Source organism: Lonchura striata, chromosome 1A, assembly GCF_050655825.1.
Source record: "Lonchura striata isolate lonStrDom1 chromosome 1A, ASM5065582v1, whole genome shotgun sequence".
Classification (NCBI taxonomy): Eukaryota; Metazoa; Chordata; class Aves; order Passeriformes; family Estrildidae; genus Lonchura; species Lonchura striata.
In genome coordinates this window covers 5,620,732-5,643,597 of record NC_140741.1, presented here as the reverse complement: position 1 = coordinate 5,643,597, position 22,866 = coordinate 5,620,732, and the positions used below count along the sequence as shown (strand labels likewise).

Below are 22,866 nucleotides of genomic sequence, written 5' to 3'. Positions count from 1 at the left end.
TTGCTTCACAATGGTAGGTTAAGAAATAATCACACGTAATTTCGTGCTTTTTCCTCCGCGGCCAAGACTTGCCCAGAGTTTGAATAGAGAGGGCAGAGCTGCTAATAGAAATAGACTCAGACAGGAATGCCTGCTGTGGTTGGAATCAGACAGGGAAGAGCCTGAATTTGTTCAAGTGGCAAACAAGAAGATAAGTCTTCATAGCAGATTCTAAGAAAAGTGCACACGACCAGACTCCACATACCCAATTGTTGCCACCTTTTAAGCACATGCAGTCGGGGCAAATCTTGCAGTCTTCACACAGAGAAAATCCCCACTAGAATTAACAGGAATTTGTGTGAACAAGGATTGAATAAGTGCGGACTCACAGCCCAGACCAACAAGTCTTTTCTCATGACAGCATCCAATTAAAATTAATGAAGTAACTTGTTCAAGGATCACCCAGGGAAATGATGGGAGAGGCAGGGGTAGAACACAGATTACATGAGTCACTGCCAAGTTCCCTGATGTTAAAAAGTCAAAAATACTTAGAAGACAGAAATGCTGAAGAACAGTGAGAAATGAGAACCATTAGTTGAAGTGGCTCCCAGGCAATCTGTCTGGGGTGATCAATTTACATATTTATCCCTACCAAGATATAAACCCTGCAATATTTCTCACATCTCTACCATCTAATTGGGTATTATGGTCAAAATGTGAGACTATCTTATCTATTGTAAAGGGAAATAATTATGTTTTAACATCCCCGGTGGACTTCATCTCTATTTTCTTCAACTACCCAAATTTCAGCTCACACTTGACTTTTCAGAGCAACACAGACATTTCAAATGCAGCTGGCTGTGGTTGATTTTGCCCCTTACCCAGCTCAAACCAGAAAATGATATTCTGTCTGTGACCACCCCTCCTCCTTTCTCTAGCTCACCCTCTTCACTGGAAGCAGCTGAAGAGAGGTAACATCCCTTTGCAGGCTGGCTGAGAAAGCAGCTCTTAAATAAATTTATCATCACCTGTTATGTTAGATTGGCATGAGGGGAACGGGAAGGGTGTAAGCATTTGGCCTGGTCCTTATAAAATAAACAAGTTTTCTTGCTTGTCTTGCAAGTGCCACATGGGAGTCAGTAGAAAAGGGAAGAGTTTCAGAAATCTAATTTGCTTTTCATTGTGTATGCTGTTTGATTACCTTGTACTGTTCTTTCAGTTTGCAATAAAAACAGTGACTTCCCAGTCATTTTCACTTTAGGTCTCTCTCTGGCATCTCATGCACCAATATAACATTTGAATTGCAAATACTGGAAGAATTTATTAAAGATAGTCGCTTCCTCTGGATTTTATGTGTATATGTGTCTATATCTTCCTAATGTTTTCAGTTGCTGTGAGGGCTTATTCTGTTTTTCAGGTGCCTTTTTACTAGCTCTGTGTCCATGAGTGAGGAAGAAAGGAGGGAGCAGTACATTTAATGTACTTCCCTGGAAAACTGTTCAATCACAGTTTTTGAAAGAAACATCTGAATATTGTGCAAGAGCTCCGGTGTGTTCTCAAAGAGAGTTCCCCTTGACTGGGCACTCAAAGCAACCCTGTCTGACACCCATGCGATTTAAATTATTAAGTGAATTCAAGAGGAAGATCCTATAATGAAATTGCATCCTCTCCTATTTTTCCAGCTGCCTGCCTTTCTCCCAGCGTGCCTAACTCAAAATGAGGAGATTGCCTGCTGTGGTCCATTACACTCCAGAAAGAACAAGAAAGAGTGTCTGAATGAAAAGTATAAACCATGTCAACACAAGTCTACAAACCCCATCCGAGTCCCTGAAACCCAGAGTGTGCAATATCCTTTCTCCAGCTTCCAGCTACTCATGGGAATGGTACAAAAGGAGCAACAGCCACAACAAAAACCTCCCCAACATGCAGAGAACAAATTCACACTGATAAAAGTGAAAAATGGGTAAGTCCCACATGGGAAAAACAGTTTTCCCAAGCTTCTTCCAGGGAGAGTGTGAAGCATTTTCCCATTGGTGCAAGCACTGTTAAAATTTCTGGAAAAGGAACAAAGGCCACATTGGGATTTCAGTCCCTTGAGCTGAAGTTGAAGGACCCTAGATGGCTGCACAGGTGCTAAAGATGGAAAAGGTACCCTTGAATCATTTTGAAACATCATATGAAAGAAATAAGACCTAACAGTCTTAGCTTTATGCTCAGCTTTATGACCAGCATTTCAAAACAACCTGATACCAACGTAAGTAACTAGAATAATGTCCTTTAATTGCTTTCCATTTCTGCATTTTCCCTCTACTCCTTTGACAAAAAAGGAGGTTCCAGCTACTTTTTTCCCCTAAGTTAATTGATGGAATATTGGTATCTTATGTTTGGTGAGCTTGAAACTTAAGAAGGAAGGCATCAAGAAACCAGATTTTGTCTTTGTCTGTCTGGATCTGTGTGTCTGAGTGACACAACGTGACCAGAGCTGCAGACTAAAGTGAGCAGATTATTCTGCTGTCATAAAGTCAATGCATGCAGCACGTCACATTGCCACTTTTGATTGCATCTGGCTGTATTTAGGGGATGTGGCATGACAGTGCACGGATCATGAAGCCAAACCAAATATCAGGTTCCTCCATTTCCTGACAAGTGGAATCTGAGCAGTAGGATTCCCCCATTCTCCCCCTCCCTCACTGCATTCATAATCTGAAATCAGTATTCTGATTTCAGACTAAATTATGATAGATATTTTAATTTTGAGGTTTCCAGATTGAATGTAGTCATTAACAGGATTTTTTTTTGTTCTTTGTCTCCCCTAAATGATGTTCCTGTTTTCCCTTCATGATAAGTTCCCCTAACTACATTTTCAATAACACCAGAAAGAAGGAGGTTTCTATCCTGTATTACAGAATGTATTTTTCAGGTTCATTTCTTTCATTGTTATAGAAGATACACATACAAAGCTGTTTCAGAGCAGCACCAGCTGAAATACTATTTGAGTATGGAAAGATTAAATTACTAATGTAGAAGCAGCAGGAAGACCTAGAGCCTATACAAAATCATTATTTTTTACAAGTCATACTCATAGTTCTGTGAGTCTGGTGTTTATCTCTAGGAGAGACTTGACACCATGTGCTTCATCTAGAGGCAAATCTTGTTACTGATCTCATTCCTTTTGCTCTTGGCAGTAGCTTAAATTGGCATTACAATGAAAACTCAGATGGGAATTCATCAAAAAGCCATGGCTAGTGCTGGACCTTTCCTTCTCTGAAGAACATCCGTGTTGTTCATGCTAAATTCAAGTTTATAATTCACTTGGACTACCCAGAGCAAAAAGCTGCAGCGGTGTCCAATTCCTTCCTTCATCAGGAAAAAAAATAGCTGCTTTGCCAAATTGTCAAACCTGGTACAGACTGGGAGAAAAGTATTGGCAGGCAAACAGAAACCTCAGTGGCAGTCAAAGGAGAGGGAACAGAGAAATGTGGGGGTTTTGAGACCACCAGGTGGGCAGGCAGTATTTCAAATAATTCAATTTTTGTTGTCCCACATTGCACCGCTCGGCGAGGGGAGAGAGGGACAGTGGTAGGCTGGGTTGGTGATGCTCCAGTGTGCAAGGAGTGACTTTCCTCCTCTTGCAGAGGCAAAATAACCTCATTGCCTTTCATTTATGTAAGATGCAGGTGCACAGCTGCTCAGACTCTGTCAGCAACAGGATGGTTTATGAGAGAGCATCTTTGGTGTGTCATTGTCACGGCACAAGGGACATTATTACCTTAAGGCACACAAAATGAGGTCTTTGTTCTTGCCTAGGAAATCAGAAAAGTGTCCTGGGAGAATCATCCCTCTGGCCTTCCTCCCTTCTCTACAACTTTCCTGCAGTTTCTGCTGAGCAGCATTCAGTCCTGTCTCCTACCTGAGGATCAGTGCGAGCCATTGAAATGTGTGGGATCTTTTTGGCAGTAGAAATGGTTCACTTTTAGGCAAAAAAATGACCCGAGTCTGCTAAATTTGCCTCTATGACCTGAAACACCAGGCACTGTCAAAAATAATTAATGACTCAGAAAGAGAAGTACTAAATAAAATAGGAATGTGAAAATATCCTGGTATTACCACATTGTCTTTTATAAGGAACATGATACCATGATAAATGATAATCCAATTAATCTTTGATACAGAAGAAAAAAAGAAAGTTGAAATCATCCACTGAGTCAAAAATCTAGACAGTAACACAGTTCCTTTTACATCCTGAGACACTCTGTTGTTTATTTGAGAAAATTGACTCTGTTCTTGACATTTGCTCTTATATTCATGGCACTAAAGCTCTGGAAATCTGGAGAGACAGTTTCTTAGTTGTTTGGCTTATGAAAAAAATTACATGGACATCCAGCCAGCTGTACAGTCCAACCAAGAAACAATGCCAAATTTATTGCTAATTGCCTGTTCTAAGCCAGATGAGCTCAATATCTGCTACCTGACATTTTCACTGGGATAAAGTCAACTTTTTTTTCTTTTTTTTTCCAGTAGCACAGGTTGTAAATGGAATAATTCAGAATTACTGAATATTTTAGTTGACCAGAAGAGAAGTGCTATCTTTAATTCTTTAATCCCCTCTGTTAAAAAAAAAAAAAAAAGGTTGGCAACTTCACGCTGATTTTGAAGGCAAAAGTTGAAATATCTTGTTTGAGTTTAGCATATTTATATTTATAACATCATTTCCATTTTTAAACCATCAGCCAAATCAGTGAAGAACTCTGATTGTCCAACATTTTTGGTATATAAATAATTAGTAAAATTTATGAGCCTGATTCACTCCACTCTAGATATAGTTTGTCACAATTTTATAAGATCATTCTTTGTTTAGAAATATGGCTGACTTTCATCTGTTTGTAAAGCCCTGGTGCAGATCTAACCTTGAATTACATAAGCAACTGATTAATAGTCACTAATATTTCCACAACTGCTGCTACAGTACCTCCCCACTGATATGAGGCTCCCACTGGAATAAATTTTGGGCACATAAAGCTAATCTCCCTGTTTAGAATCCCTCAAAATAAGAGTGCTTTAAAAAGATGAGAGTAAAAGAAGAAAACACCAAACCCTGCTTTGTCAGAAGTTTAGTGCTGAAACAAAGGCAGAGCGAATTATTTTCTCACATTTTGCAAGAAATCTATGTAAAAAGATCAGAAACTGAACCAGCTCCTCCCAAAGGTCTCTGCAGTGCCTTTCTAACAGGAAAATCCTTCCTGGTAAGGAAAGGCAAACCTCTTTTATTCCATCCTGTCCCAGCTCCCAGGGTATGAAATCTGCTGAGCCAAGGGTCACCCCTGTCCCCATGGGTGCTGATTTTGGAGGCTGCTGCAGGACAAGGACAACACAGCCCAAATGAAACAGCACGTTGAGGAAAGAGTTCATGATTTAAACACTGCTGGTACCTCCCCGGAGTGCTTAAATTGCAGCTGAAATCTGGAGTGTATAGCAATGACACATCATTATTTTTATAAATAATGGCAGGCTCAGAAGCATATGAGGATCTGAGTTATAATATTCTGATGAAAGGGTCTGTATTTATATTCTCATAAAAAAGAGAAATCTCTTTGGAAGGCATTTATCATAATAAGTTGGTTTTTTTTTTTTTTTCTTTCCTGTTTGTAATGTTATGTTCTTTGGGAGATTTCAAGTATTGATGCACTATAAAATTTCCAGGAAGAAAGTCACCAAGGGAGAAAAATATATTTTCAGAAAGAGAAATTACATGGAAATATGAGAGAAAGATAATTTATTTTTCTTCTAGCTGTCATGCAAATAGAATGAATATCATTGTTTTTAAGAATATTTATTTGATGAAAGTAATCCAGCTGTTTACCAGGAAAGAAAAAGTGAGAGATCATGAGGAAAAAAGAAAGGGAAGGAGATTTAGTTAAACTTTTACCTTTCATTTTAATTAACAAGAAAATAATCTGGTAAGATAATGGTCTTTGAATTGCAGGTCTAAGGACTGTGCCCCACTCCCTCCAAAAGGTAGCTGAAATTTCTGCTGTCTGTAAAGACTGTGTGTAAATAAGTTTTAACTACAACATATTTCTCTCTTCCTTAAGCAAGCTTTTACTCTTTACACTAACTTTTGCTCTCTATTTATGGTCTCTGCTTGATGATAATGAGCTGAGCCATATCACATACAGAGTGACACAGAGAAAGTGTGTGAAAAGCTGTTTCAAGGAGGCAGATACTGCTCTTTTAGGCAGCATCTCATGCCTTATGCAGCAACTTGCTCATGCACCTCCCTAACAGAACCAGACCTGCAGCATGAGACCCATTTCACTCACCAAGAGACTTTTCCCAGGAAGAAGCAGGAGTCTGGTCTGGTTAATTAATATTTGACACTACTGATCAATTTTACTTCCAGTATTTTCAGTGCTTTGTGCAAAGTTCTGTACTCATTGAGTATTACAATAGCAGTAGAACCTTAGGAAATGCTCCAGAACAGCCAGGGTCTGAAAGAGTTTTTTGAAGATCCTTGGAGCTTCTGGTAAAACCCCCGATTTTGGCCATTCTAAAACAGAAATATGTGACCAGCAGTATTTGTAGGAAGACCTGTGCTGGTTGGTATTTTGTGACCATCTCAAGAGAAAGGGACAATAATGCTGAAGAAACAGGGATGAGCCTCAGTGTGGACATTTGAGGATGCTCAGACAGGAATATTCTCATCTGTGAAATGATACTTGAAACTTCCAAACAAAGGAAGCATGAAAGCCTCACTCAGAAAAATCCCTTTTGGATAAACCCCCTCTGAAAACATGAAGTATATATGAATCATGCCTCCATCAAATGAAAGCTGAACTGTAAAATCTTGAGAGACGACATTTAACTCTCACACTGTTTGTGTAGACACTGCCAAAACTGAAGACTCAAACCTGCTCTTACTCATCTAATGAAATTCTTGAGGAGAAAACTAAAAATCATAGCAATGTTTTGTAGAGTTTTGCTGCCTGTGGTAGAATAATTTTTTGTAAGTTCTTGCGTGCTTCCAGAAGGAAAGCTGAGATAACCATAGCAGTACTCTGTATTACAAATAAGAATTGTTAAGTGCTCATTTTTAAGAATCCCATTCCATTAGATTTCTTACAGAAAACATCATTTATGCATCTGCACTTTTTTTTCCCTAGGAAAGTGCAAAATTAAGTCATCATGACAACATTTCATTGTATGCAAAATTAGCTCAATTACTAAATCAGACAAGAATTCCAATAGAAACAGATATAACAATAGTTTGGCAAATAAAATCCTGATGGTTCCTTCTTCCCCTACTTAGAAAATGAAGATTGGCTACATGTTGTGGCAGGTCTTGCACTGTGGGCTGTAGAGTGCAAAATTGTGGATTTAAAGAGGAATTAAATATCTCCATTCTGCCTATTAAACTTGCTCTGTTTCAACCCTGATAATATTCTTTGTATATGAAAAGTATCTGGAAATGGAGGATCCCAAGCATCTATCCTTCATTTTTATTTATCACAGATTTTGATTTTACACAGATTTTGATTTTATATGGTTTCTTTGTATTAGAAATTAGAAAGAGCTGATAACTTCCAGGACAAATGAGAATAATAAATCTCTGAAAAGATAGAAAGTACAAGGGTAGTAAATTCTTTTCCTACCTAACTTGAGGCCCTGACAAGCTAGACATTTAGCTGATGTGCTTAAATTAGAAACAAGGTCAGGTTAGGTTTCCCACATAGTTAATTCATGTTTCCTGAGGGAGGTGCAGCCCTCCTCAGAAATGAATCACCCACTGGAGGTTCACTGACTGCAAGGGCACCCTCCTAGTGACCTCGATCCAGCTATAGATTCTTCAGCCAGGTACTTGAAATTAGTTTAAAGGGATCCAGGATTCTCTAGGTAGATAGACAAGTTTAGATTAAAGAGGAAAAAAAAAGGCAAGATGAAATGGGAGGTCATGCTGCGTTTAAAGAACCCAAGCACACTTGGTGTTTGAAGTCTTGATAAGAAGAAAAAGCAGGCACCTCAAAGAAGAACTTTGGTCCCTCATTCTTTGTGTCCCATTTTGGCCTCTGACCTTCCATTCTAGAAGAGAACCCAAGCCAAAAGTAAAACCCCCCACCCTCCAGCTCTGGTTAGGGTGGTTCCTTGCTCAGGAATCTAAGTGCACTTCTCCTGGGTCAGACCAAAGGTCTTCAACAACAGCCAGAATTACCTCCCTGTGCTGGAGCACAAGTTTGGAAAATTCTGCAATATTCTCCCAATGTCTGACAGTCTGTGCCTCGTGAGCATCCCTTGTAGTTAACAACCTGCAGCTGTATTTCTCTTGCACTGGTTTTCCAAATGCCCTCTTTAAACTCTGTCCACCCTTGTCACCCAGGCTTTCCTGGGCAGAGGAGCTGCACTGCTGAGCTGCACATTCAGCCTTCCCTTTGCCCCTTCTGATTTTGTGGTGTTTTCTGTCCCTGATCCTTCTGCCATCAGCACCAAGAAGCCTTGATGGCCCTTCCCTACTTCAAAACTGCTGAAGGGTGCAGAGGTAACTCTTTGGTGCAAGCTCTGGAGCGACTGAAAGGCTTTGGGAATGGTGCCACATTTTTCTCTCTTTCCAGGCTCAAGAGGACACAATTGCCTGGCTCGGAGGGAGGAGCTGCTAAAACACAAAAGGCTCATAAACACCAGTACCGGGGAAGAATGACATGGAAGGGAGAACACTGATGATGGATTAAGGACAAGATCTTTGTAAGTAGCTGAAAATTTCAATTTGTTTTTGATTTGTTAAATACAACATACTGGAGAACTTCAAGAGAGGTCATTCTGTGACTGCCAAAGTTCCTGAAAGGGCAGATAAAGGCAGCCTCTCAAACTACACCTCTCCCCACTGCACGAGGAAGTTTTTACCCCATTTGATAAAAATAGAAATAGTTTTGGTGAGTTACTGTCTTCTAAACCAGCAGTGAACTGTAAACCTCCAGAACTGATTGGAACATTTTTCAAATTCCCCTTAAAAAAAACAGAGAACGCAGTTAGTCTGTGTTAAAAAAAGAAATTATGTTAGGGAACACAGTGTATTAAGACAATTATTTTTAAAAATTTAGGCACAAGACAAGCAAGAAAACAGCTCAGATTTTCCAGGAGATATGCTAAGCAGGAAAGACTGTGTTTCTCAATGAACTTTTCAGCCCAGCTGCAATTCCAGCTCAAAGTGCATCCTTTGCAGAAACCAGAAAAAAAATCTTTAAATATTTGTACAGGTTTGTTTGATTTTGTTTCCCACCAAGCTCCTTTTAGTTGTTACAGTTGCCTACTCTACTTGTATATAAATGCTTAACCAGTGGCCGTGACTAACTCATCTAAAAACCTTCCCCCCTCCAAACACACACTTCATCCATCTCCTGGAATGGGTACAGCAAGTTGGGATGTGAAATGGTGCAGCAGGAGAGAAAAGGCAAATTCCTCAGGGTTTTTCCTGAGGGAATGGGATCGTGGCCAGAAGGATGCTTTGACACGCTGTTATCGGGTTTCAGGTTCCTGCAGCCCTGGCAGGGAGTTAATGACATGTTGGCAGGCACACCTAAGCGGGCAGATCAATAGAGATAATTTGTTTGCAGATAGTGCGCTCTTATCTCCACACTAAAGTGCACCGAAGAGATGCTTTCCCTGCAGGGAAGCACTCACTTTGCTTTAGAAGAGGAGTGACTGCAGAAAAGCCTGCTGTCCCACCCTGTCTTCTTGCTGAGTCCATGTTCTGGGCTCATCCAAGCCAGCTGCTCTTGCAGAATGGCACCAGGTGATGCATGAATAACCTGAGTGATGCACTGATGGGAGGGCTGAAAGGAAATAAAGATAAAAAAAGGGTACTGAGCTATGGGGTACTGTGATTCCCACCCATCTACAGTTTTTCTTTTTCTTTATTACCTTATATTTAATTTCAGTCTCAGATGCTCCCATTTTGCTCCTGTCCATCCTTCTTTTTTCACAGGCTCAGACCCTTCCTTCCCCTGTTTTCCCACTTCCTCTCACCTAGAATGTGAGATTCTCTGTCCCTATTTTGTAGTCAGAGCTCCTCAAAAACCCTCAGACCTTGAGCAGAACAACATGGCACAAGACAGGAATCTTAGTATGAAAGTTCATGATTCATGGCAATAGGCTTGCTTAAATTCTGTTATTTCTCTCTGCCTTTCTGATGGGAAAGTAATAATCTCTGCATGCGAAGTGTCTTAGTGAGGATACAGAGCTCCCACAGTTTCAAATGCCTGTCTCTGTTAAAAGCACTTATGTGCTGCATTTGGTAAACTTATTAAATAAATAATAGATGGGAATAATTTGACATCAGCTAAAACCCACCAAGCTTTCAAAATTTCAGTTTCCCAGGTCCCTCCTAAGTACTTGCTCTCCTAGGAGAAATACCAAATGATATGGGAAGGTATTGGGTGTTGGTAAAGCTCCTGACCAGGACATCATAACTGGTCACCATATCCCAGCCCTGCCTCCACCTCAAATAATGAGTAAGAAAAAAAAAAATATATATATATATACATATACATTTATGATGTATAGGCCTTTCCAGTGTTTTGCATTTCAACTGACTTTTTAAATATCTATACCTTCAATTACATACATGGCTATTGTGATTGCTTTAGTGCTTTGATTCCTTTCTGGATACATCTGACCCCAAAGTCATAAACCAGCTGAAACTACAGCTGTGCTGGAATTGTGTTGCAAGATGTACAGGTAAGTAATACCTGGAAGTCCATATATCCTGCCCATGTAGATTATCTGTCCTTTTGCCATTTTCTAGGTTCTATACTTGTGCTTTGCTGTACCTTGTTGATTTTCCCTGTCTCTTCTGTTGCCACGATTGGTTCCTGTGATTGAGCATCTGCAACCCTCTGAATGGAAACATGTGCAAGGAACAGACACTGGGGATTTCTGCTAGAGAGATACTTCAAAAATTTTACAGAGGAAAAAGAACATGCCAGTGAAAACTAAACAAGCATTATTCCCCCCCATCCTTTCAACATATAAGACAGAAACTACCAGATATATCCTAGTAAAAAGTTAAATTATCATAGAGAAATGTTAGGAGTCCTTAAGAAACTAAAGCAAATTACTCTTCTGTCTGTCATTGCAGGTTCTATTTCCAGATATGTAGCAAGCTCTGGCTAATAGTAATGTGATTTCAAAAAGTACATTAATGTCAGGCTCAATTCCTCTTTTATGGACAGGCATTATTTCTGGGAATTAGCTGGAAAAGCAGGCATTTCTCATCTGATTATTGTTGAAAGGCATGATTAAACATCCCTTTTGGGTAGAACAGTAGACCTCTATAATAAGACATGGTAAATTATTAGCATCATCCAAAGATTTCTGAGGAAAATGAAGAATTTTTTTCCAGTTCTCAAAACAGGAGGACCTGCTGGATAGGAGCACACAGCACAGGCACTTCCACCATGAGAAGGAAGGTAAGAATTTGAAAGCAGGGGAAGCCTGGAGGACAAATCCTGTCACAGGAATCCACGTAGCATTCCTTAAACTTATTTTTTTAAGAGGTGCTTGGAATTATTTGTGAGGAGTGAGGCTGAGGAAAGCCCTGGGTGGAGGAGGGATGCTGTGCTGTGACTTCAGCCTGGAATCTCTTCTCAGCAGTGTTAGCAGGCAGCTGGTTAGAAACTGATATAGACACCATGAACCTGAAAATGCTTTTGAGCTTAAATTTGCCTCCAAGTCCAATTGGATTTGTTCAAAACTTCCACAACCCTTAGAACTTATTTGTACCACTGCATGCAATCCAGTGGTCAATGTGGCTTCCACAGAGAAAAGGGGATTTATCGTCCACCATCTACAAACTTCAGTGTTTCAGTCTGTGCTTAGTTCCAGCATTCAGGTCTTGTACTGTCTCACCAGCTTCTCTCATCATGAGCTAAAGAGTCTCTGACACTTCCATTATCTTCAGAGGCATTAAACCATCATCACATTATTCCTTTCAATTTGCTGCTGAAGCACAAACTTTGAGACTTCCCCTAGACAGCAGATATTTCAGTCACCCATTGGGGCATGAATTAATACATATACTATACCCCAGGACATGTATAACCAGCTCTACAAATCAGAAATTCAGTCTTATTGTCGCTTCAGTCCCAAAACAAGTCAATATTTGAGTCTGAAATTAATGGGGGGAAAATGTGAATTTTTGGAAATCTTCCAGCAGTCATGCAATGGAGAGTGTCTGTCAAAGGAATCTCCACAGGGAAATGAATGTAATTAAGGACCAAGGTAATAAACTGTCAAGAAATTTTAACTAGTTAGAAAAGCCTTATTTAAACCCTGAGTTCTCCCAGTGAGGTGAACAGGGAGTGTCATCTGCCTCTGAGCTGCTGCAGAAAGAATTTTAAGTACAAAAATTAATATTCTGCATAAATACCTCTGTATTTTCTGTTGCCTCTCCATATCCTACCATATTAAGAATAAATTAATAACATTTGTAGAGGACTCCTAGGCAGTTCTGGTTAGCACCCTGTCTATTGTTCAAAGAAATCCAAATTATTACAGGTGAAGTAGAATGTGTTCTACTTTCCCCAGTGCTAAACACTGCTCTGAATTGCTGCCTGCACTCTTGCAGCAATAATTAAAATTAAGAAATTAGATCAGATACCTCTGGACAGTCAGAGGGCCCAGAAGGCCCTACAACACTTTGCTAATGAAGAAAGAGCCTGAGGCTCTCTGTGGAAGGAGGTCACCCCATGAAAGGGTCCTGGTAGCAGAGCATGCTGTAATAAGAGATGTTTTTGTGGTTCCCTAATGGCTTTGCACAAAAATATAAATATCAATTTTATCAGACACAGTAAGGAGTTTGAGCTGGCAGAGGCCTTTTTCTCCAGTGCCCAAGAGTGCCATAATAAAGGAAATAGGGCAGTGGTTAAGTTCTGCCTGGGACTGTCCAGCAGTCAGGCAGCTGAAGGAGCAGAGGGAGGCACAAAAATTAAAATGGTCTTTAGGAGAAAAACATCTGTGAACAAATCCCATTTGCTTTGTTTATTTGCTGAACTGCATTAAACAGGTCAACATGGCTCTGGATTTTAAGAACTGCAGGGATCATGCCTGCATGAAGAGGATGATTTTACAGGAAACTGAGAAATAAGCTTGAGCCCAGAATAGAAAAATGGGGTGTTTGTCTGGGAAGGGAGCAGCTTTCCAGCCTAGAGAGCAATGAGACAAATTCAAACCCACTTGGAGCGTGCAGCTCCACACAATTGTTTAAGAACTGCTGGGGCTGAGGAAGGAATTTGAGCCCTTCACTTCCCCCTCTGCCCTCCTTCACTCCTTTCCCTATTATGCACATCTCGTCTTACTTTAGAACTGGAACACTCACTCTAATTGTGTTATGTCTATGCTGCATTGTCTGGCCTCATATTGTCTGCAGCTTTGACAAGCTTTAAAATTGCCTGATTGCAAAGTTCTAACTCAGATCCAAATTGTGCAGCGTTTGGGAAAGTGGGGTGGGGTGGGGGGGGAAATTGGTACTTCTTATTTGTCTCTCTGAAACAATTTAAAAGGCTTCCCCAAATATGCTAGAAGTTTTTCAAAGAGAACGGGATAAACCTTGTTTATCAGTAAAAAAAAACCCACTGTATGATTTTTACACTGCCATCACACAGGAGTTCTTTGCTTCTGCTGAAAGTGATGGGAGCAGCAGCATAAAAAAACAAGGGTCGGGGCCAGATCAGTGAGGGGATCTCAGCTGGGATTCAGGAGGAGAACCTGTACCAGGAGGGAGCTGGATTTGCAGGAACAAAAGGAAGAATACTCTGAAAAGCAAAAGGAAAAGACAAGGAAAAGATGGATGTGCCTGGGAGCAGTGGGATAAATGCCAGGTAGAGACTAAAGACAATAGTAGGAACTGAGAAGCTGCTAGCTTGGAAATAGGGTCACGGGAGAAAGGAGTTTTTGGGAAGACAATGCTCTGGAAAATGTGGGACTGGATGAAGGCTGGGAGTGTGGCAGCCAGGACCATGCAGAGAGTGACACACAAAGCCCCCATGTAAAAATAGATGGGTTTGGGGAACAGAAATAGAATTGATGCATGCATGAAAGATGAAGCCAGGCCAAAATGCACAGTTAAGGAATTCATAAAAGATTTTGCCAACCCAACGGGTTATAAATCTGAGGCTGAAAGAAAGTCTTTCTACATACTCAAAAGTCACATATGTGGCAAGAAAAAGTTTATTGTCAAATTAACCATGGAAACAGTCTCTGGAGCAGGAGTTCCTAAGTCTGCTGCTCAGTAAAGCCTTTCAACCATCTGAATTCCTTGTGGGTCACCATCTGAATCAAAAACATACTTTATCTGAAAATTAAATTATTTCCTAGACTATTTACCATTGCCTCATAGACCAATGGCTTGAGAATCAAACCATTTTTGGAGACATTTTTAGAGGGCACAAGACTGAAGGAAAAGGTGGCAGCAGGAGCTGGGCAGGAGCATCCCTATCTTGGGAGTTCTGCCAGGTGTCCCTGTGGTCTGTAAATTCTGTCTTTGTGTCCATTTTCACTGGACCTTCTTCTTCCAAAGCTTTGTCAGCCTCTGCCTGGGCTGAGATCGTTGAAGCATGTCCAGCCCTAAACCTTAACAAGGCAGTTCTACCCACAAGTATTCTGTATTTTTTAGCACCTGGGCATCACTTGCAGATTGCTGGAACTCTCTGTGTTTCACCAATTAAATTTCCACTCTTGTTGTTTAGGCTTGAAAGTCTCAACATCCTGTCTTAAGAAAATTTTACATGTTCAGCACCATTAGAGGAAAGTTAAGACAAGAAACATAGGAAAGGAAGATGAAAAGAGGACAATATTTTGATTTGAGAGACTGAGCTGATAGGAAAAAAAGACAAGGAATAAGGGATGAGGAAGGCTGAGTCTAAGTGAGAAAGAGGCAGAAAAACATCAAAATAAGGGAAGGCTGTCTCCAGAGGATATAGATGCCAACAAGCAAGACACTCTGACCTTCCACGTTTGGTAATGCAACATGTCAAATCTGGTTATTTATTCTCCTGGTTGCATTCTGTCTTTATATGGATATTTTATTGAAGATAACTGTACCAGTACAGGTTTTAAGTACTTGCAGAAAATCCAAGGTGGTTTTCTAAAATTTCCCCCTTAAAAATCTCCAAGCATTTGGATGTTTGGGGTAGTGTTATACTGAGAACAGTGCTGGGACTAGCAGCCCTGAGAGGGCTCTGCCTGGAAGAGAGGTTTGCCCTTGGTACATCTTCAGTGGGTTTTCTTTCCAGGTCTGTGCTTTTATTGAAGTTCCCTTCAGAGTGCCTACAGAAAACACAACTCAGAACAAAAAAGAAGAGTCCATTACAGAGAAGAGGCAAATAATTCCTTCCATATCACAGAAAATATTCATTAGGCTCTGGCACTGGGAAATCTGGTATTGCCCTGCAGTGCAGGTAGGAAATAATGAGCATGTACAAAATTAATGCTGTTAGATGTATACATTATTCCAGGTCAAATGGGTGTGAAAGGCACACCACTACTAATTTCTCATTATCCTACTGAATTTCTGATTCCTGTGCAGGACATGTGATGGGGATGAGCACAACACCAACAGAAGTGTGACCGTAGCTGGAATTGTCTTTTATCAGAATAACAGTCGTATTGTGGGGGAAATAAAATTATAGACAAAGCCATAGAGACTTTTAATGTATATGTTTGTCATGGCTGTATATTTGTGATTTTCATATAGGACATAAGGAATTGGGGTTGTTCAGGTCTGAACTTTTTCTTTCCTGCTGCCTTTTGAAGGTGTTCACCAAAATGAGTCATTTGTAGAAGAAATACCATGAATTCTGGATAGGAACACAAATACCAGTTCACTAAGGGATAGATACATGTACAAGGATGATTATTCTTTACGCAGTTTCCAGAAGTACAAAAAGTGGGAGCTTTAATTAGAACTAATGTTTTTTAATGAGGAACAAACTGAAGATCGCCATCATTAGAAGCTATAAATTAATGGAAGCATCAATTTCCTCAATACAAAGGAAACCCTACCAGAACATCCTGGCTAGAAAATACATGGACAATTTTTCTGACTGAATATAAAGTTTTCCTTGCTTGTATTCATAAATCAAACTGAAAGCCCAGGCAATTTCATTAAGAACATAACTGCTGATGTGAAGAGTCCATGAAACTACTGACAGCACAAAAACATAGGGTGAAATCCTGTTTGGATTAAATTAATCAACTTACTCTACAACAAAAAAATCCCAACCCATTTGGCAAGACAAATGCATGGGTTAAATCTCACTGAGGGAGAAGCATGGCTTCATACAAAAAAACTTCTTCAAAATCCATAACAAGAGCAAGAATTCAGGTTGATGTTCAGCACTTCAGTTCTGCTGGCTATTCAGTACATTTGCCAGAAGAGTTCTAATTCCAAATAAATTAACATAATATAGGTTTTGCCTGCAAAGGAAAGTGACAGTGGTTTCAGTTGTATTTTTTTCTTTTAGATCAATATCACTAAACATCAAGCAAATCCATGTATGGACACAGCTAAATTGATTTACAACTAGCTTATGTTGGTCTAGCTTAATTAAAAGGGTGGAGTTTTATATGGCAGCTACATTAAGTGCATCTGCACAAGACTGAGATTGTTCATTTAAACTGACTGAAAATAAGGCTTCAGTTAAGCCACTTTTGCAACACTTTAAATAGCAGGTTAGCTTTTACTAAGTAAATACTCACTGAAAATGTTGACACTTTTCAGAAAACAGGAGATTCAAACCAATTTGAGTTCAATTTTAAGGAACAGACATGAGGCTTTCTATTTGTACAAAACCACCAAGAATTGACTCAGGTGCTGACCTGAAAATTTTATTTTTCGACTCATAATTGCATGATAAAATGAACCATACTTTTAAAGGTATTTGATAAATTTAATCTTTCATGAATCCTCTTTTTCTTTTTTGTCTTTATCAACTTAATTTTTACATGCACTTTCAACATTATCCATTGCCACAATGTCTGTTTGCTCATACTTAGAAAAGATATATTAAATATTCCAGCAGTGTTGATCATCTGAACCTGTGAAGGACATATAAAACCCACAAGTGCTGATTATCAGGAAGATTTCTTGCAGTGCACAGAAGAGAAAAAAAAAATGAGTTTTTGAGATTTTGGTAAGAAACTGAATAACTTCCCTTATAGGGATGTTCAAGTCATGCTTCAAGATCCAGTGGTTCCAGAGGGACCAGGATTTCACCCTGAACCTTCTCTGTGCTTAGTTTAATGATCAGTGTGCCATCAGTGACAAATTTGACTTGTTTGGTGAAAGCAGAATCATGGTACAACAATTTCTCTGTGTATTAGCTTTAATAATAGAAAGTTGTTGTCACCTCCCTGTCACGAACAGTGAAAAAAGGCCACCAACCTGCAGTCATTTTATGGGTGAAAATGGTCTTCATTTTGATGGTGTTCTTCATAATTCCACTTGGCACTTTAGACATGAGGGGTAGGGGGCTTTATCTGGGAATCCAGAATGTTCATGTTCTTAGGTAATACTGGATTCCTTTTGGTGGTAATTTTAAGGCGTCATATAATCTCATTTTTCTTGTTTCTTAAAACCCAAAATGTTTTAATGTAATGCATGTCAGGAGGCAAAACATTTTGATAGCCTCGGAGATAAGTCATCTTTCATAGTCATGATTAAATGATACTTGAAAAGGGGCTGACCTTTGAGACAAGGCAATTTCCAGTTATAAAAGGGAAATTTTAACAAGATGCCCTAGTGAGGCCCCTTCCAGCACTTTTGTGGAGAAGGCTCCTCATATCATTTTCAGTCCCTCAAGGTAAACCACTTGTGCACTAAAGAGGCTGATGCAGAGCAGGTTTGAGCTGCCAGCCATGGCACAGTGCTGTGCCTGCCCCTTCGTGGGTCTTGGATGACCTCAGGGGTGCTCAGACTCCACATCCAAACAGAAAAAGAACAACATACTTGATGTCTGCTCAACAGAAAAAACGTCTGTGAACAGTAAAGTGTTGCATGGAGCCTGCCTAATACAGATAAGAAACTAAATGCTAGATGGGAAGGCTACAGTGAAAAAAAAAAAACTGACAAAAAAGAGAGGGAAAGCAAAACTAACAAGAGCAGAGTATGTCAGATTTCTGTCAATCTTCTGTGGAGTATAAGGTTGTAAGTATATCAAACCCCAAAATAATAAAATGTAATTCCTGATTCCATTGAAGTTGATGATAAAACTCCCACTAACCTGAACAAAAGTGGAATTTCTCTCACAGTGTACTTGTCACTGTGCAATGTGCTGGTCACTATTATATTCTGCTGTAGTCACCAATAAAATGTGATTGAGCCTGGGATTATTTTGCTGCTCCCCTTCTTACTTTCACTGGTTTCCAGAGGTGTGGTTCCACTTCCCAGAGCAGCACACATATTTAATTTTTTTCAGACTAAGGCAGTAAAGATATCCTGGAAAATCAAAAGACACAATAATTTCTGGCTTAATATTATACACTATTTTCCAGACTTTAGCTGAGAATAGTTTCAGGATGTGGCTGACTATAAACACAGTAAAACCAAACAAAATAAAAGAGTAACTTTAGAGTAGCCATTTCTATCTGTGGCCTACAAACTGCTATAACACTATGAAATATTTCTAAAAGCCTAGAAAAGGCAATGAAATAAAGCATTTCTTTTGCCAGTCAATGAAATTCACTCTGCCAACACCTGCAATGAGAGTTTTTGAGAATCAAAAAATTCAAAGATATTGAAAAATCAAATGTGTTAAAACAGCGATATTGCTAAACTTGATAACAAGGTGTCATAATTGGATGTAGAAAATGAGAATGATCAATATTTATGCAAAATACTGCTTATAACAAAACCAAAGAAAGAGTAGCAAAGCATTTTAACAAGGGTCTAGGATTTGGATGAAAACCTATTAATTCAAGGTACCTTCCTCAGGGTGAAATTCATGTACTTTTGATAGACTGGAAACATGCATATGAATGGATTCTTTGGGGTTACTAAGACTGACTAGCAAGACTGCTTCCTTAAGGAAAAGAGGGTTTTTTAGACATAGCTTTTGAGTACTTGTTTATCTTACCTTTTCACCAGTAGCTTCTGAGGAGTCCAAGTTCAGCAAAACTTGACCAATAACTAAGTTCCTACAAGTTTTTTAAGCACAGTGAGGAAAAAAGAAGAAGAGAGTATGAACCTCTTGGCAAGGGAGAGAAGCTGCAGTGTGACTTTTACTTTGCTTGATGACAGAGGATTGACACAGAAAGCAAACCCACTAAGTGCCATTGTCTTCAGTCAGACCTCAAAACCACTGCAGGACACTAAGCCATAAAAGAATGTCGTTTTTATTACCTCTGGCAGCCCTAGAATTATTTGGTCTGAGAATAGATACGACAATGGATTCCATTAAATATTAGAAGTTTTGCTGCTGTCTCAAGGGTAATCAGCACCTGAACCTTCCACACAGAGGGCAAACTCTGCAGGGTACATGCCTCATAAAGAGTAGATGATGGAGCTCAAAATTCTTGATCTGTAATCAGGCTGGAGTGACAAGAGTACACAGCCTTGCATTTTTAATGATTGTAAGACTTGATTTACCAAAGGTTGCAAGTCCCCCAATAGCCTTGGCTTTGATTGGGATGCCAGGCTGAAAAAATCTGTGATAATATTGGAAAATCTCAGGCTCAGTTCTGGGAAGAATAACTGTAGTGACTGAATAGGTGTTCACCCTGCTTCAGCCTTGTGGGATGTCAAGATATATGTTAACTTACTACAATAGTACCTTAAAATTATAAAGGCAATCAGCTCATCTCAAGTAGGAGTGATCAGTTTAAACATCTGCAATGATTGGATGTTAACAGAATAAACTGGTCTTACTGTGGAAATTTTCGGCTGGGAATAATTTTTAAGCAGCTGGAGTTAAATGATAAAAATGAAATTGCTAAATTATTTTTGTTTGGTGAGCTCGCTTGGACTGGGGGATCAGAGAGCTAAATTTTCTGAGCATTTCTGCTGAACCTGAGGCATCCTGTGGCAGAAGTGCCTGGTGGCAGAGCTGATGCTGGGGCCCAGTGATGTTGCTTAGCAACTTCCCAGGGATGGCTCTGACAATTAACTCTCTTGTGTGTCGGGTGTGTGCTGAGCACAGGGAAAAACACAGCAATCAGCCCTCCAGAAGAGACCCCAGGAAAGCTGTGTGTGCCCATCTGCAGCAGGACTCCAGCCAAAGGAGCCCTTGTGCTGTAGTTGTTTCTTAAGCAGCAGCTTTTTTGGATGCCCTCATTCCTTCCACACAAAATACAGCACAATTTCCAAATGGATTAATCAATCCCAAGATGTGCACACCTGGTACAGAACAAGAACACCTACATGGGCATTGCTTCAAAAAAATGATCTTTTCCATTTGTGTTCACACTCAAATCTGAAGTTACTTTCAAGTGTGGAAAGCCCATATTTAACCTGAGGCATTGGCCCAACCACAAAACCATTTCATTTTGCCCACCACATATTATTTTTGCTCTTCATCTGAAGCCACACAAAACTGTGCCTTAGTCTGAGCCAAGGTGTCCCAAAACACTGAGAAAGAATTAAGAAAATGATGAGTTCTCATCTTCAAGATGTACAGGGATGCTCTAGAGCTGAGCCACAGTCACTGTCCTCTTCCTGCTTTCCCTCTCTCCCTTCTCAGGGAAAACCACTTGTGTCCCAATCTGTTAAAAAAGACCCCCAAAACAGTCACTGATCTTCTATAAGCAAGAAAAACAGCATTTCCTGTGTGCTTCGCAATATGGTCTCTTAAGAATGCTGAAAGCAAACATTTTGCAGGAAATTGCAGCAAAGGAAAACTTGGAAGTAAATTTACATTTTTGTAGTTTTAGGAAAAATAATGTCTGAAAGACAACCTTTCTTCCTGCAATAGTTAAAAGAAGCTACAGTTCCCTTTCAATCAGGATGCAACAGTTTTAATATACTTTACATATGAACTGTGGAAAGAATTTGATAATACACCTGAAAAAAACTCAACCAGCTTGTTTTGTAGCAGTCAAAAATAGTTTTTCTGCAATTCAAAATTCAGTCATTTAAAATGTTACAGAGCTCTTGTCTTCTGACTTTCCAATCAGGAATGATGCCTTATTATTGCAACTGCTTCTTTTGTCTGTTGAGTCATGTCATTAGAAAAAGTGATTTCTTGGTGGAAAAATTGCCCTAATGACAATGAATATAATTTTGAAAATTATTTCATTGCATGAAGGATTTGACATAGTTTATACACTGACTAATTTTTAACATGGCAGTGATTTATGATCTAGCAAAGAAAACACCCAGCAAATGAAAATGCTCTGCAGAGCCTGTGCATTTACATAATGAGTTTACATTTAATCAGGAGCTGAATATGCATCAGCACAGCCTGTTTCACAGGCTGAGCTGTGCCCACGTATGTCAGCTGTCATGGCACTCCAGACACTCCATTTCCATGTCCCCTATCCAGGGGTTCCATGGCTCCCAGGCCATGGACACTGCTGGAAAGCAGCACTGCCCAGCACCCCAGGAGCACACCTGGAAATCCTTTTACTTTGGGAGAGAGGAGAAAATACACAGACCTAAACTACAGTTGATGTGATTATTGGTATCAGGAAAGAACAATCTGATTATTGGTATCAGGAAAGAACAGAGCAGCTATGAGAGGTGAGGTATAAGTTGGAAACATCCTGCCTGTCTGGAGCTTCCCACCACCAGTACCAGGCTGAGAGAATTCCCACAGCCTTCATTTCCTTACTTCTGTACTGGTTATTTCCTTGGTAAACATAACTGGGGTTTTCTTCCTCATCTTTGATGGTGAAATTTTGTCCTCTATTAGAAATAAATAGGCCAAAAATGTCCAATGTTTCTTGTGGAAATTTCAGCTATTGAGGAAGAGGTGAGTGCCAAGAAGAAGATCCCTCTGTGGATATTCACTTTCATTTTCCAGGCTGTGGCATCAAAGACACAAATTCCCACCAGCTTTGGGCTGCAGATATTAGATCCAAGCTATGTTGAACAAGGCTGATTTTGAAGTTAGTTTTTCAAGCTGTTATTAGTGTCCTTGTTCTCTGAAATATTACTTGAAACAGATATGAAAACCTATGTCAATGCCACATATCCATTCTCACACTCACACACTGTCTATCAAGGTATGTTGTCTGGCTGAAAATTGAGTTAATTCCCAGGCTGAATGAAGCTCATAAAACTTCCAGCAAAACTGGGCTGGATTTTATGAGCATGTTACAGCTTGGGAATGAGATCAGGGCAAGCTCAGTTTCACAGGAAATGCTGTACATTCTTCTGTGTCTTGCTTTGAATTGATTAATTTCCTCAAATTCTACATTAAATATAAGGTGACAACTTGCTTGAATTCAGTAGGAGAACAACACACCCATGAGATACTCCCCAGTTCCTTATAGCCTAATGTACACTCAGGATCCAACTGAGATTTTATCTCAAGCTGTTGATTTCAATAAAAATGTTCCAGGTGTCTTAAAGAGTTTTCTTCACCTCTGCTGGTCAGAGTGGGAGGTGTGTAATTTAGTTAGAGTTCTTGCTAAGATGGAAGATTGAAGACCTTTTCTCAAGTATGGATGGAATAAGGAACTGGAAACCTGTTTTCTTTAAATGTATTTGCTGGAAGGGAGAACAGGGATGTTTTTCAGGGATTCTACAACACCACATGGAATTACAGGAGAGAAACCCAGGCACATGCCATTTAAAATCTGTTGTGAAATGAATGTTTCAGTCTCTCTAAGATCATAGTGCAGACCAAGCAGGAGGGGGATGCACCACCATGAAACCTAACAAAGGACCACACTAAGGGAAAGAGC

The 22,866-nt window shown here is 39.7% G+C and overlaps 1 protein-coding gene across 1 annotated transcript in view; it reads left to right on the top strand.

The window, feature by feature from the left end:
* The window catches only part of LOC116183136 (uncharacterized), a 31,391-nt gene extending 9,880 nt beyond the window's left edge, over nucleotides 1–21,511 (top strand). Inside the window, exons 3-5 of the mRNA XM_085569105.1 lie at nucleotides 1,662–1,942; nucleotides 8,583–11,435; nucleotides 15,258–21,511. The gene's annotated coding sequence lies outside the window, so the exon portion shown is untranslated. The remainder of the gene's footprint in view (nucleotides 1–1,661; nucleotides 1,943–8,582; nucleotides 11,436–15,257) is intronic.
* Nucleotides 21,512–22,866: the final 1,355 nt, after the last annotated feature.